The sequence below is a fragment of the Dermochelys coriacea genome, chromosome 6 (genome assembly GCF_009764565.3).
Source record: "Dermochelys coriacea isolate rDerCor1 chromosome 6, rDerCor1.pri.v4, whole genome shotgun sequence".
Taxonomy (NCBI): domain Eukaryota; kingdom Metazoa; phylum Chordata; order Testudines; family Dermochelyidae; genus Dermochelys; species Dermochelys coriacea.
This window is the reverse complement of record NC_050073.1, coordinates 36,970,502-36,986,879: the sequence shown is the minus strand read 5'-3', so window position 1 is coordinate 36,986,879 and position 16,378 is coordinate 36,970,502. Positions and strand designations below refer to the sequence as shown.

Below are 16,378 nucleotides of genomic sequence, written 5' to 3'. Positions count from 1 at the left end.
CAATAAAATACAGTTAAATTAAATATAATTTCCCTAAAACAGGCTTTATGGATTACAGTAAAAATGTTTGATCATATTTTTATGATTAAAAAATCTATATATCTCCTTCTATTGTAAATGAATCATATACTACCTATTTACAGAGATAATTTATCAATTTTTCCTGACTACAGAGAATACTACCCACCTTTCTTCTCAGGGTTTGTCTACACTACAGGCACTACAGTGGCACAACTGCAACGCTGCAGCTATGCTGCTGTAGCTCTTGTAGTGTAGATACTTACTCCAGCAATGAGTGTTTTTCTGTTGCTGTAGTAAATCCACTCCCTAGAGCTAGGTCAACGGTATCTACAACAGGGCTTAGGTCAGCTTAACTACATCTCTTAAGGGTGTGAATTATTCAGAGGGATGTAGCTAGGTTGACCTAAGCTTTAGATATGTAGGCCAGGTATCATAGTGTAACATCACAACTCACATCAGTGATTTTTCACAAAAATTACACTAGACTTTTTTTTAAATCAAGGTAACGTTAATGAAAATAGAAGGAAAATTGAACTGTCTACTAATTACATTCAGGTCAAGTGTTTATCCACATTCTGGCTATCATTTTAATTTGTGTAAAAACTTTTTTTCATACTCAGGCTCCTTTAGGAGATCCTAATGTTATATAATCTAGAAGAGCTGGAAAAACTGAAAGTAGTGCATCATATTTAATGGGAAAATATGTCCTATATAAAATATGGATACTTTTTTAAAAAAACTTATCACTCATCAAATTAAAGAGAATACCTAGAATACCTTATTACATTGAAGAGCTGTACTGTTTAGTTACTCCTTCAAAGAATAAAAGAGATAAATAGATTTTGCTCCTGATCCACTGATTTCTTTAGTAAGCAAGATTACAAAATAATGAGCAGGCAGCCCTCTCTCACAGAAGAGCCCAATAGAGGAAACGAAGGGAAGGAAAACTGAGTTGCTAACTTCTCTTCATTAAGTTTTCAACAGGTCTTTCCACTGAGGTAGGGGACAGGGTTTGACTCTATTATATTCAAATCCAGACGCATACAGGTTTCAGCCCCCAAAACTTGCAGATCTTGGAGGATTTGCTGTCTGTTCCTCTTTATCATCTCTCTCACCCTTCCTTGCAGCACAACTCCATCCTCAGATGACTTCAAGAAGTCTAATCCTGCAAGCCCTTACTCATTTAAGGCAATTCTTTGGAGTGGATGGAACTACTCATATGAGTAAGGACTACTGGCTCACATGAGAATGGATCTGATCTTACAAACCTGCATCATCATATTAAGACTTCAGTATTTGGAACAATTCTCATTGACTGCCTTCTAGGGGTAAAATAGGATCCCAAACAACCCTACTCCACCACATACAGCATTGCACTAATGACTATGTATATTCCGGAGCTTGTATCTTCCTCCATAACACTATATATTGGACTTTGTTGAAGATAGGGTATTCACTTGATTGACCAGAGGTCTGATCATTCATGGCAAATTCTAGGGATCTCAGTGCTACTTAACTATTTGCTTAGAAGTGAACTGCAAAATGTCAGGCTAGAGACCCTAAAGATGCTGGGAAACCAACAATGTGGCCCATTCCCCAATGACTTTGCTGACGGCATCCATTTGTATAAAGACTAAGGCATCTTATGGTCACACAGCAAGTTTCAACTACCTACCCTACTAATTACAGTATCTCTAGTCCAGCTTTCAATAAGTGCACTTTCTAGCGGTGAGAGAGAATATTTAGGGTAAAAAATTTTAAAGCACCTAAGTGACTTAGGCCCTACAGCCCCATTTTTCAAAAGTGATTTAGGCCCTAGAATGTCTATGGGATTATGGAACCTAAATCACATTGCCTTAGGCCCTTTGAAGTCTCTTAGCATTAGGCACTTTTGAAAATTTCACCCTGGATTTATTCTCCCCATTGGACTAAAAACGTAACATTTCATATTCACCATCACCAAAACCAACTGTATAGAAGAAAGTTTGAGTGTTTTAGTTTTAGCTCAAACACTGGCCTGACTAAAGTCATCAGTGGAGTGAGGTGGTTCAGAAATTTAATGTACTCTACATTTAAAAAAAAATCACTTCAAAAATACAAAATATTAAGATGAGCAGTATATGAGTGCTAAGTTGGGAGTGGCTATGAAAAAGATAGACAAGAGTGACCTCAGCATTTCCTGAAAATACAGGAATCTCAAAATGAAATATTGGGGTATAGCAACAGGGACTTAATGAATGATTCTTTAATGTTCTTTACCTGTGTTTTTCTCAGTTAACAACAGTTTCATTTAATAAAGCAAAAATGTATATTCTTGCTATAAAAAGCAAAATGCTAAAACAGGTAAAAATGAAGAGTGAAATTCTAGCCCCACTGTGATCAAAATATTTGCATTTTGCACTTTATCCTCAAAAAGTTACCTAAATAAGATGGATGCAAATAAAGCATGTAATACTGCTACTTTCCTACATAAACTTCAACAGCTTTCCCAAAGCTCCTTTTTTGCTATTAAGCTTTCAATACATAAAACCAGACATATGTTCATGGATTCTGATAATACAATTAATTCTTCATAATGCAACTTTTACAAAAATTGCTCAAACCATGCCACACTTAACTGCTCTGTGTTTTTATAATAAGAGAGAATTAAAAACAATATTTTATCACGTGGCTGCAAAATTTCATAAGTGTTATTTCTGGTTTTTTTAGATCAACACAAATTCTGTAAGTTCTTCTCTACTTATGGATACAAGTATTAAAAAAAAAGTACTTTCCAAACATCAATAGATGAGTGTAATGATATTCAGTCTAAGTTAATCCCCAGACATCCAAATCTATGAATAAAAATTCATCAGTTTTAAATACACTGAGCCTATTAAGCAAGAACAAAAGCATATGCACAAAAGAGCTTTTAATATATTTCAAAGCCCACAAGAGCCATGGTCTCATTAAAATTATAAATTACACAAACATGGAATGAAGATTCAAACTGCAGTGCAGCTAAGCAGATTACAGAAAACCCCGCGTTCCATATGATAACACACCATGGCCCTCCCAGATGGGGACTTGGAACAAAAAGGCCATCACTGTAGCTAGGGAAAACCTCCTTGTGATCTCTGGTTTCTGTTCAGCAGATGACAGCCAAATAATATGTTGATTATTCTGTTTGTGCTGCTAAGCTTGTAAGATGGAATAAAAGCGATATGATCTATTGTGAACTCAATGCTAATGTGTTGCTCCACTCATAAATAATATACTGAATTTATTTTGAAACTCTCTTTTTATCTGAGTTTCAGTTTTTAAATGCATGAACTAAAGTAAAAGCCAGCATAAACTATTATTTAATTTGATATTTTTCAAGTAAAAAATGCAGCTGACACAATAATAGATGAGAAAACTGACTACTTAGTGAATCAAATGAAGTACAGGCATCTTTCTCAAATTTAGCAAATGATTAGAAGGGTCCTGCTCTGCAAGATGTTGAGCACCTGCAACTCTTATACATTTCAATGGAAAAGGAGAGCACTTAACAGCTTGCAAGATATGTGCTTGTATTTTAGTATACGAAATTACTCAAATTCCAAAATTCAAGTTATGTCAAATAGTTGTTAATACATGCAATATTAGATATCCTATTACTGCAAAACATTTATACCTTTAATCTTATATTCATCCTTGGCTGCAATTTTTGTAAATCAATTATTTTAATGTACAGAATAGTACTAACACTATTCAGTGCCATATTCACAGTAGGATACAACCAGCCTTGTACCAAGTACAGAAATGTGTCAGTGATTATCTTGTCTCTTCTGAGTTTACATATATGGATTGCTCAAAAGTGGACTATTTAGCTTGCTATATTTTATGCTCACAATAAATTATACTTTTAAAATCTTTTTTAGGGAGGAGGAAGAGCAGTGGTTGGCTGCATAAGATTTCTGCCCATCCAAGGATCCCACATGCACATTCCCAGTTCACCAGCCACCACACCACTGATCTAGTTACAAATTGAGAGGTACTGTACATAGGGCTCTGCACGTCGTATTTAACATGGAGACTTCACAAAAATCTAGGATGGGACCATAAAGGAAAAGCTGAAATACTACAGGAGAATTTTTTTAACAGACCAAACTATAAAGTATACACTATACAGCTAAACAGAGGTTGTCTAGTAAAAATTGAGTAGGCATTCGCTCCCTCAGGCCTCTTGAACTTAGGATATTCTGAACTTTATTTTAAACCTATTTACCCCTTGAATTTGTAAAAACCAAATGAAAACATATCACACGTATGGCTGTTGGAGCTTGAAAAAAGGTTAATTCATTTAATTTAGTAACTTTTGCCTGAAAAAAAAAAGACCATTTAGAAAAAAACAACTCTAAAAAACAAACTCTGTACATGCCAGAGGGTCTACAATCTCCTTATAAGGGTTTATTGTTTCTGAATGTAATGTCTTTTATGCCCAAAATGTTAAAAATCAAGTTTGCAGAACAGGCCCAGTGGTCTGGCAACAGCATAAAAATGTCAAGTTCAGAAGCTGCGTCTCACTTCCAAGTCTGCTGGAGTCTCCGTTCGTCAAGGAGGGATGATGGAAGCTTGTTGCTCAAGAACTTCTGCCTAACGATTTTCATAACAATACAAAAATCTGTCTGAGGGCAAGTCATTGCCTGTCTCCTCTTCACCAGAAAACAGTCTTTATAAACATAATCTCCCTTTCAAAGAGGGAATGCAAGTAGGGAAAATATGATGATCTCAGAATGAAGTGTTTGCAAAGTTTTAGACAGAAGTCAGAAAATTCTGAATGAGAATTTACTCCCTCCAGTGCTGGAAAGAAGTGCTTCACCACAACAAAAAGGCAAACAGATAAAAAAACAAATGAAAGACATTTGATGAAATTTTGTGGTTCCCAGTATACAACTTAAGCAAGTTTTTCCAATCACACCACCTGTCCCATCTGAAAAGAGAGGTAACAATCTAGTGATCAGTATACAGGAACTCCTGAATTCTCCCAGCTCTGACATGGCTACTCCTGTGAGCTTGAGGCAAGCTGCTACATCAGAACCTGTTTTAGTAAACCCATCTTTAAAAATGAAATAATACTTATGTCACAAGCTTGTTGTGCTTATTTATGTTTTAAAAGCACCTTGAAGATGAAAAGTGACAGACAAGAGCCAAGAATTGCTATAGTACATATCTCACCAAGCTCCTTACACAAATACAGACTTATAACCAAACAATAAAGCTTACAAGAATTACTATATTAAAAAAGTTTAATCAAAGAAATCTATACTTACTCTGACTTTTCTTCCATGCCATCTCAATTCATGGAGTGCCATTCCTGAGCAGATCTGCAAGGCCTGAACTTTTCTTCAAATCTTCATAAGGGATTTGGGGATTGGTCCTGCTTTGAGCAGGGGGTTGGACTAGATGATCTCCTGAGGTCCCTTCCAACCCTGATATTCTATGATTCTATGATTCTATGAATGTGGAGAGGGTAGGGATGTTGTGCACATGCTCAGACCTTGCATTCAGTGCAGAGGGGCCAGCATGGAAGAAGGCACAGAGCAATTATCACTTTTCAGATAAAACTCTTTAAATATTGTTTCCCCAAACCTTTTAGAAAAATTAGTTCTTATTGGTTATAAGTATATATTTGTATGTAAGAATCTCAATATGGTTTGTAACTTAACATATATAGGAACAATGATTTTTATAAATCACTTTTCATCTATACACTGACATACAAAGATTAATAGACAATCCTACATTACTCTGCCACCATGCTATTTTAGTTAGATAAACACGGATTTAATGTTTTGTATCAGGGCTGTTATATCAGTTTTTACCAGTTAAAACTAAAAATCAGAAGCCCTACAGAAATATTGTGCGTGTCTCAGATGTGACTTGTACCACAAAATGTGTATGGACATTGGTTAAACCACATAAACAGGCATAATACTCAGCTGTAGCGGCTAGCAGAGGGCTAGCAGTGCTATTTGCAAGAACTGCTGCTCGAACTCCCCAAGATATCACATCAATGCATGAAATGATGTTGGCATATGTCTTTTCACTACCACACCTGTTACTCAGATTTCTCAAAAATCTCCACAGAAACTGTTTTTGACGGAAAATTGCATTTTTGACTAGTAGACATTTAAAAACTTCAGACCATCATGAAGCCTGGTGGTAGCCTATTCTTTTAGCTATTTTAACATGAAAATGGAGAATGAATGCTACTGGCTTACCAAGGTGATGACATCTCAAAGTGCCAGCTTGGTTGGGATTAGCACTTGCTGCATGATTTTGTACCACACACAATAAGATTTTAAGATTTTTTTAAAATTTCTTGTGATAAAGAAAAATAATGTGTCTAGCCACCTACAGCTATGGGAATCCATATTTTAAACATCTGATGGAATATTCTAGATCCACAACTTTCCTTGTATTTGTCACTACTTGCACATGTGCATAAACCAAACGTATCTCCATACAATGAGACATAGTTCTCAAACAACTCTGTCCCAAGTCCATAAACAATCTGACTTCATACCAACACTTTTGCGTTCGCAATCCAAGATTTTCATCACAGTCATGTTTACCTGTTCAGCTTCTCCAGTCTGAATCAACATTTTATTAGGGCATCACTACTTGTCTCTCTAGAAGAAGTGTACATATTACTATATAAAGGGAAAAAAAATTTCTCACAGTCCCCAGTATGAAGGGTCAAAATTCATTGTGCTGGAAGAAATAAATAATATTTGGACTAACTAAAGGTTATTATCTACTTTTGAGCTATTTCCACTTAACTACCATAGTTGACCCAGTCCACTCCAACCTGAGGACTTCCTGAATCTCAGCTAATATATTTTATGTTGCTCTATTTAAAACTGTCATGTTAAACCCTGATGTTGAAAATTAATCTGCTGAGAAACAACGATTTGTGACACTGCAATACAGATTCCATATTCCACATCTAACGGAGTTGATTGTAAAAACATATTAAATGTTAGAAACTAAAATATTTATTTTACAGACAGTGCGCCTATTCTACTGGGTAACAGAAAGGTAGACTCGCTCATCTAATATATGAACAATAGGATCCTTTACCACTGAAGTCAGTGGGAGATTCAATTATTCAATTGATTGGCTTCAATGGGTGCAGGATCAGATCCTTATTTAGGAAAATTTCAGTCTGGCAGAAGAGAAACTTCAGCAGATGGCAAAATTGCTGTGAGAAAAATACTTCAGTCCTTCCCCCCAGAAAAATTACATGTAACTTTAATCTGGACTCAGAAGGCCTACTGTCGGTCACAGTATTATATTCACTAAAGTATCCGTGGATTGCTTCTTCAATTGATTTTTGTTATCCAGATTATTTTTTAAATCCAGAAATTACTGTAGAGCTATACCATATGAAGCATTACTGTTTGTTTCTGTATAATGTAAAAATAGATGGGCAGCTCTCCACAGTGAATCTCTGTAGAAAAAATAATAATTCAACAAACAATCAGAAGCAGGAACCTGAAAAAAGTTTTGAAAGTGATCACATCATAAGCAATCAATTATTTGTGAGGATCTGGGCAGCCCTCAAATCTCCAGCCTAAGTATTTGGCAGGTCTCACTCTGGCCTGGAGATGACCAACAAAAACACACTTTCCAATGAAATGCTCCCTGTAGTGCTGAGGAGCTCTATTAGTACCGTCCATACTCCAGCACTTGCTGAGATGGCTGATTTTTAATGGAAAAACCGATGATCAGTACAGACTCAGTCTGTATCAACCTGAAAAGCAAAAAGCAAAAAACAAAACACAACACTTAGGGTCCAATTTCTTCGAAACCTTAACTTCGTCAATTCCTAATATGCCCAATAGTAGAAAATACCAGGGAAGATACAGCAGCAACTAGATTGTTCTTACCTGTACACATTTGTAAAAAAGATATCTGATGATTCCAACAGTCTAAAATAAAATCCCAAAATAAATGTAATGTGTATTTTGTTTTACATCAGTGGAATTCATTGCAAAATGAAATACATATACTAATCACAACCATTAAAACAAATGTATATGTATATACAGATATTAATTATTATTAATATATTATCTGCACATCTTAAAACATCCCCAAGTGTTCACATATACACATGAAGCCATCCAAACCAGAAATTAGCATTTAGTCCATGGACATTTTTGGTACTGAATGTTTTCAGATATATTAATAAAAAGAAAAGGAGTCCTTGTGGCACCTTAGAGACTAACAAATTTATTTGATCATAAGCTTTCGTGGGATACAGCTCACTTCATCGGATGCAAAGAATGGAACATATAGTAAGAAGATATACATACAGAGAACATGAAAAGGTAGAAGTACCCATACCAACTGTAAGCGGCTAATTAATTAAGAGGAGCTATTATCACCTTTGGAAAACATTCACAAAAATTCACTAGCTCATGCACAAAATTTACTCCCCACCCTTTCCATGATGATTACGATGATGATGATAAAATAACTGACTATATTTTAGTCATTCTGGGCAAGTAAAATTTTGTAAGGTTCATTTATATTCCATATTAATATGTGTTTTATATATCAGAAATTATGGACCTGCTTTTTAAAAGTGCTGAACACTCAGAGCTCCTTGCAGGATGATTAAAGACACCAGCAAATTAAATCACCAATTATAACCATGATTTAAATCAGGAAACCTTGCTTTAAATAAATCGATTTTAATCTTGTTTTGCATTTGTACATTTTAGTTATTTTACTAAAGAAAGGATGATTCTCACTGTTTGATAATCATTAAAATGTGTTGATTTGCAACTAAATATAGCCTGTGCATTAAATTTGGTGCTTTTTTTTGCTCACCAGGATGCACTGTATCTATGCACATTTATTTAAGCAATTATGTAGCTTTTATCCGGATTCTTAACTTTGACATTTTTCTTGTTTTAGAAAATGATGCATGCCTTATTTACTAATTTATTTATTGTTTTAATTGTGATTTGTGACAAGCTTTATTTGGATTGAAATTTAATTAAAATGCACAGTTTTGTTAAATAAAACAAGCTTAAATATGCTAGAAACATTAAAAAAGTTTATAAAAAAGTTTATTAAAACATGTTTTGCATTTCAAGCTAACTCATTTGTTAAACAAAGTATTATCTGTAGTTAGTGAATTAAATTGATTATTTCTGGTTACTATGTCCTTCAACATTTTGGAACTACTAGATTTCATCCTCTCTCATACCTAGTTTTCATCATAGATGGGAAGAAGAAAAGTAAGTTTTCCTGCTTTTTCAACTTCCAGTTGGTTTCTCAGTGTAGTCATTGAACTGAACTAGTTGAATAAACTGAAGTGAAGAAAGTATTCTGTCTGTATAACTGCAGAAGAGATTATTGCTGTCAAAAAATGGTTTAGTACTTCAACAAACTCTGGTTCCAGATGCTTAGATAGTGATTTCTACCAGTTCAGTTACTTTCTTTAAAACTTGGCAGCCCCTATGGTCTACTTAACAATATTTTTGTATTTAGTTTAAATTATTTTAATAGATAAGAAGTTAAGGCCATAACACAGGATGTCAATTTCAAATATGTTTATTTTAAAAATGAGTAATGTATTTAATTTAAAAAATCTATTTTTTCTATTTTTAAATAATCAATTTTTATCTGTCTCTGCTCCTCATTAACTGCAAATGGAGTTGTAGATACTCACACTTGAGAAAATTAAGCCCTTCCTAATTTTAAATTTTAAAAAGCTGTTTAAATTCAGCATAGATCCAAATTATTACTGCTGTCAAGTATCCCCACAGAAAAACATACAGGGAGCATCCAAATGCTTTCCAACGAAAATCATATTGGTATCTCTTACAGAAACACAAATCCAAGCATTTTTCAATTGAATGGTTTGTCAGCTTCTTATTTATTATTATTATTTTTACATATTAAGACAAACCCAAATCTTTCAGTGTCTGAACTTGCAGGATTAAATAGTCTCTCTAGTTGTTGGCTGCTGGCCTGAAGATACTAGACTTTCAAACCCATCCCATTCTGGCTAGTATAAAGATCAGGAAAATGAAGCCATCTTCTTTGCAATCATAATCTCTGACCCATGCTGTTAGATACTTAGGAACATCTTAAGAAGCAAACTACCTTGTTTCAGCTCACAGCATGAATACATCAGGGAACTGCATCACATGTCTACTAGTCCTACCTAGTCAGGTGACTCAACATCTAATCTGATTTGATGACTATAAAACTTTAATCAGTACAGTCTAATGCCATCACATTCCAGAACTGATGAGGGAAGAAGCTTTTGAATATAATGGCAGACAATCAATAAGAAGATTATGAACAGGAATGCCATTGATGACAATGCAGTTTTCCAATTATCTATCCCGCACATACACCAAGCAGAGAGAAATATTACTGAAAATAAACTGGATATACAGATTTAGAACAAAATTCACTGCAGTATTTTATTCACATTTGGATCACTGATTATGCTTCCATGCCATATGAAGACCACAGAATGAAGTGAATCCTTACTAATATTCAGAAATTAGATATTTAAAATAATCCATCTGTAGTTCAAATCTGGCTCAGGTTGGTAATAGCCAACCATCATTAGCCTCCGATCAGTATTCAGTGGCTTTTTAATTTTTACTTTAGATATTTAGCTGCCTATCCAAAGTTGTATGTGCATTACACAGGTTAAAAGTCAAACTATATTGGAATTTATCAAAAATAATAGTAATACAAGAATAGAATCCCTAAAAAAAAACCAACCCTCAGAACAGCCAACCACACACAGAGTGATTGGAGCAAGATAACTGGATCTGAGGTGTCCTACCTCCCAGGTGTGCGTCCAAATCATCAGGCTAGAGAGTCATTCTCTCTCTCTTCCTCTGGCCCAATGACTGTTCCACAGTGGATAAACAGTCATTGGGCCAGAGGGAGAGTGTGAGAATGACTCTAGTCCTGTGCTTAGGGCATCCACCTGGGAGGTGGGAGACCCAGGGTCCAATTCTCCTGCTCCAATCACTCTTTCATTATTTTCCCACAGTAGAATAGCTTCAACAAAAGAGATTGATTTTCCTAAATCAGAATATCCCATAGCTCAGTAGTTAGCACACTCTCCTGAAAAGAGAAGACCCCCCCAGCCCCCGTTCAAATCCCTTCTACTAGAGAGGGAGAATTAAACCTGGGTCTCCCACATCCCAGGTGAGTGCTCTAACTCAGGGGTTGGCGAACTTTTTGGCCTGAGGACCATATTGGGGTGTGGAAATTGCTTGTAGGGCTGGATCAGGGGGTTGGGGTGCAGGAGGAGGTGTGATGTGCAGAAAGGGGCTCAAGGCAAGGGATTGGGGCACAGAGGAGTGCAGGGTGTACAAGGGAGCTCAGGGAAGGGGGCAGTGGTGCAGGGAGGGGTGCAGAGTGCAGGAGGGGGCTCAGGGCAGGCAGTTGGGTTGCAGGAGGGGTGCGGGATGTGGCAGGGAGCTCAGGGAAGGGGGTTGGGGTGCAGGAGGGGTATGGCAGGGGGTTGGGGTGCAGGAGAGGGTGCATAGTGTGGGAGGGGGCTCAGGGCAGGGGGTTGGGGTGCAGGAAGGGTGTGGGGTACAGCAGGGGGCTCAGGGCAGGCACCCCTTACCTGAAGTGGCTCCTGGGTGGCAGCGGCACACACCAGGTGCTCCCTGCCTGCCCTGGCCCTGGTCCTGCACCGCTCTGGGAAACGGCCAGCACCGCTCTTGCCTGTGGGTACCTCCTCTAAAGCTCCCATTGGCTGAGGTTCCCCTACCTACAGGCAAGAACAGCATGCAGAACTCTCTGCCTCCCCTCCCCCAGGGGCCGCAGGGACGTGGTGCCCGCCGCTTCCTGGAACAGAGTGGGGCCTGTGGCACCACAGGAGTGGCAATCCCACGGGATGGATCCAAAGCCTTGAAGGGCCGGATCTGGCCCGCGGGCCGTAGTTTGCCCACCCCTGCTCTAACCACTGGGCTAAGCATTATAGAGTGGGTTCCTCCTCCAGCTATTTTGCGTGCAGTGAGGCAAGCATATAACTCATTCCTGCAAGAAATGCTTTACATGCCTAAACCACCTGACTCCAGGCAGCGAGTTCCTGTTTGTGAATCGCTAAGCAGACAGGCACCTCCCTGTAGTCTGGACTTAGGCACCTATGTCCAAGAGAAGGATGGAGCTTAGTAAACACCCCTTTTATTGGCATTTCCCACTGGCCAGCATAGATGGTTTCCCAACTAATATGCTTGGCTTTTATGGATTGCATTGTCAGGAACCTCTCCCCGCATTCATTGTACAGGTAGCCTAGGAGCCTAACTTGGCTTGTGGACTGAGCATTGTTCCTGTGATTTTTCTAGCTGCCTAAAAGACAGATGCTGTGACTCTCAGCATTGGAACACCTATGTCTTTTCATGGATCCCACCTTGTGAGCCTGGATGCTATAGCTTTTTATAAACTGAAAGTACTAATTACCCCTGACGAAGAGGGCTGGAAGGTTTTGAGTGTTGTTCTATGGTAATGAATGACAACCAGAGGGGAAGTAGCATATGCTTCGACTTTCCACTTTCCCCAGGGGTGCTCGATCCCCACTCTGCCCAGGTCCCACCCCTACTCCACCACTTTTCCAAGGCCCCACCGCACCTCACTACTTCCCACCCATGCTCCACCTCAACCTCAAGCACTCCCCACCCTCACGTCTCTCCCTTTCCCCCAACACCTCCTGCACACCTGTAAACAGCTAATCCACAGCAGGTGGGAGGTGCTGGGAGAGAGGGGGAGGCACTGATCGGAGGGGCCGCCGGTGGGCAGCAGCGGGAAGAGCTGATCAGTGGGACTGCCAGTGGGTGCTGAGAACCCACTGTTTTTTTCCAATGGGTGCTACGGGGCTGGAGCACTGAAGGAGTCGGTGCCTATGCAGAGTAGTACTGTGAAAATACCAGATCTGATGGTGGTCTATTTGATGCATTGCAGAAGGAGAAACTGAGGCAATAATAGGACTCAAAAACAGACCAGTAAGTTCTGCATAAGTAACCTTTTTGCCAGTTTCAGTGACGAGACTAAGGACTGAATGGGCATGTGGAACTAACTACTTCTTACAATTTATGCTGTGTCTAGAATACTTTTTGGTGACTTAAAAAAAAAAATCAATCTTCAAACCTACCATATCTTGTACCTTTTGCTAACAATACAACCACTATCAGAGTTTGAAAAAACAAATACAGGAACTCCTCACTTAAAGTCATCCCGGTTAACAGTGTTTTGTTGTTACATTGCTGATCAATTAGAAAACATGCTTGTTTAAAGTTGTGCAATGATCCCTTTTGTTGTTTGGCAGCCGCCTGCTTTGTCCACTGCTTGCAAGAAGAGCAGCCTGTTGCAGCTAGCTGGTGGGGGCTTGGAACCAGGGTGGACCAGCAGCCCATCAGCTCCCTGTTCCCCTAAGTTCCCTGTGCAGCAGCCGCACCAATTGCCGGCAGTTCAACTGTCCCTCCCCCCACTGCCATGTGCTGCTCCTGCCCTCTGTCTTGGCGCTGCTCCTGGGAGCCTCCTGCTTGCTGTGCAGGGGAGAGGGGAAGAAGAGGGGGTAATGTCAGGATGTCCCCCTACTCCTGCCCCCCCCTTACTCCTTTTCCACATTAAGCAGGGTGGGGACAGGACAGGGCTCAGGACAGAGAGAGCTTGCTGTCTGCAACTGCTGTTTCAACTTCCTGATTTTTTTAAAGGCAGTGTACTTAGAATGGGGTCAGCATACTTAAAGGGGCAATGCACATCTCTCTCTCTTCCACACACTGGGTGTGTGTTCTGTCCGCCATGTTGTCTCCCTTCCCTTTATTTGTGCTGCCTTGTAGCATGTTAACAACAATGTGTTTACCCTTGAGGGCTCAGCTGAATGCTAGTTCATCATTTAGCAGGAAGACATTCCCTGGGAAATATCTCACCCTCTTCCACCCTCTAACTTCACCACCTCAACCAAGCTTCACCATCGTCATTGCTGTGTACAGTATTAAATTGTTTGTTTAAAACTTATATATATATATATATTGTGTGTGTAGATAGATAGATAGATAGATATAAAAATAAAAATATAGCTTTTTGTCTGGTGAAAAAAAATTCCCTGGCACCTAACCCCCCCGTTTACATTAATTCTTAAGGGGAAATTGGATTCGCTTAACATCATGTCGCTTAAAGTTGCATTTTTCAGGAACATAACTACAATGTTAAGCGAGGAGTTACTATACTATAAATTGCCAGATATTTACTGAGCCAAAAAACTGTAATATGCGCTGGATAACTCTGAATATGTTTGCTAATGTACAACTCTAACCAGGAGGCCTCACTATGAGTATCAAATCTTGCTCACCTTTTGTTTAGTTTTTGCCAAATATCCTTTTGTCAAAAATTAATATGCACATATAAAACCTAAAAGGAACAAACAATTGTGTTCAAAGAGTCACTACTGCATAATTTAATCAATTATCTGTTCATCTGTTCATTTTTTCCCAGAAATGTATCTTATAATGAGATGACTCAATGCATGTAAAAGCTACTGAAAAGAAGCCAAGTTCATCCCTGGTGTAAACCCATTGACTTCAATAGGCTTACATCAGGGATGAATTTGGCTCAAATAAAATCACTTTGAATGAAGAAAAGGTCCAAGTAGAGGGCAGATGTCTACTTTTTTTTGGAGACGCGGGGACATACCTCTATCTGTCCCACCTCCTACTGTTCTGATCCTACTAACAACTGAAACACAAATAAGCCTTTTAACGATCAATGAAGAGCAGTTAACATGCAAAGACACGAAGGACAAGGAGAATACAACATGAGTAAAAGGGTCTAGAGTTTGCAGAAAAGAAGTTATCAGTGAGCATAGGAGGAGTGGAAGCCATCAGCATATAAGAGGAGAACAAAACTGAATAAAAGTAAAAAAAGAAAGAAAATGAAAACAAAAAAAGGACAATAACAGAATAAAATAGAGAGAAGAGACAAAGAAGAGAGAACATGGTCAGTAAGTGGCAATCTTCCTAAGGCATAGCGTTGGCCTGCTTGGGAAGTTGGGAGAGTGCTCAGTGTTCATAGCAATCGTGGATGAGAAGTTGATGACCAGGTAGCTATTGCGTATGACATGATCCAAACAAAATATGTCCTAGTGCAAATCTGCAAGATGACTTTGATCAAGTACCACACTGAAGACAGAGAGGCCTATATCTGAAACATTTAAGTATTTTCCATACTTAGTGAAGCATTTAAGGTACATTTCTCTGCTCTTCTGCTGTTAACTAACCCGGCACAGGACACAGATCTGGTGCAGGGCGGGGGAGTGAGCACAAAATTAAAAAAATTTAGAAAAGTCTTTTAAACAATGTTTTGAGCAAACTGTAAAAATTGAAGAAAGTGCTCAATTTATGTATCCAACTTGGCTGCTGGAGTTCTCCTGTTGGTTGAAGTCACATGACCCTGTGTGTTTAAAAGAAAATTTAACTGAAGATAATTGAGGCTACAGCTCATATTAAAAGTATAACCAGTCCATATTAAAAATATTATGCATGCTAGCATAAGTTGTCTGTCATGCCTAGCGGCATCTATATTTGAACTCTTTTTCATATGAAGTTCTACAACTGTGTTAAGACCTTTGTACATTATAAATGTAACTGCCAGTGAACTGGTTATCTTGTTAAAATTTGTAGTTGCAAGAACATGATTAAGTCCCATCCACACTAAAAGTGTAAATGACTTTTTAACTGGTCGGGGTGGGGGAGAATAGTGTTGTTACTGGGTCCTCCCCAACTCAGCTATATTTGTATGTAAAATAGTGTTATAATTAATTAGTCTAACTCTGTTCCCTTCAACTGTCTTATACACACTAGCACTACAATGTCTTTATTAATGACCTGGAAAGAGGATTTAGTAGAGAGGTGACAGCATTTTCAGAAGACACAGTTATTGAGGTTAATCAAGACCAGAGAAGAGTGAGAATTTCAGGATGACCTTCCCTAACTAGGCAAATAGGCAATGTGATAGCAGATGAATTCACTAGCGACAAATGCAAACTAACTCACAATGTAATAACTGAGCTATTAAAGTTGAGTTCTATTAACTATATCAGTTCAAGAAAAAGATTAGGACTTAGTATGTAGCAGTAGTCAAGAAGTCAAACAAATTACTAGGATGTATAAAGTGGGATGGAAAATAACACAGAAAATATAATGAAATTATATAAATCATTGGCAGATCCTCACCTGGAATTCTGTGTTCAGTTCTGCTCACCTCATCACAAAAAGAATATAGCAGAAATAGATGGGGTTCAGTAAACTATTAGGGGCATAGAATAACTGTCATATGG

General features: G+C 38.3%; 1 protein-coding gene across 5 annotated transcripts in view; it reads right to left on the bottom strand.

Moving 5' to 3' along the window:
• Positions 1 to 16,378, bottom strand: part of IMMP1L (inner mitochondrial membrane peptidase subunit 1) — a 68,289-nt gene that overhangs the window by 36,523 nt on the left and 15,388 nt on the right. For 3 of the 5 annotated variants that reach the window (XM_038405578.2, XM_043516906.1, XM_038405573.2), the window contains exon 4: positions 7,938 to 7,979. The exons of 1 other annotated variant lie outside the window; for it this stretch is intronic. The gene's annotated coding sequence lies outside the window, so the exon portion shown is untranslated. Of the gene's footprint in view, positions 1 to 7,720; positions 7,802 to 7,937; positions 7,980 to 16,378 lie in introns of all 5 variants that reach the window. One more of the 5 variants, XM_043516907.1, reaches the window with a different exon arrangement.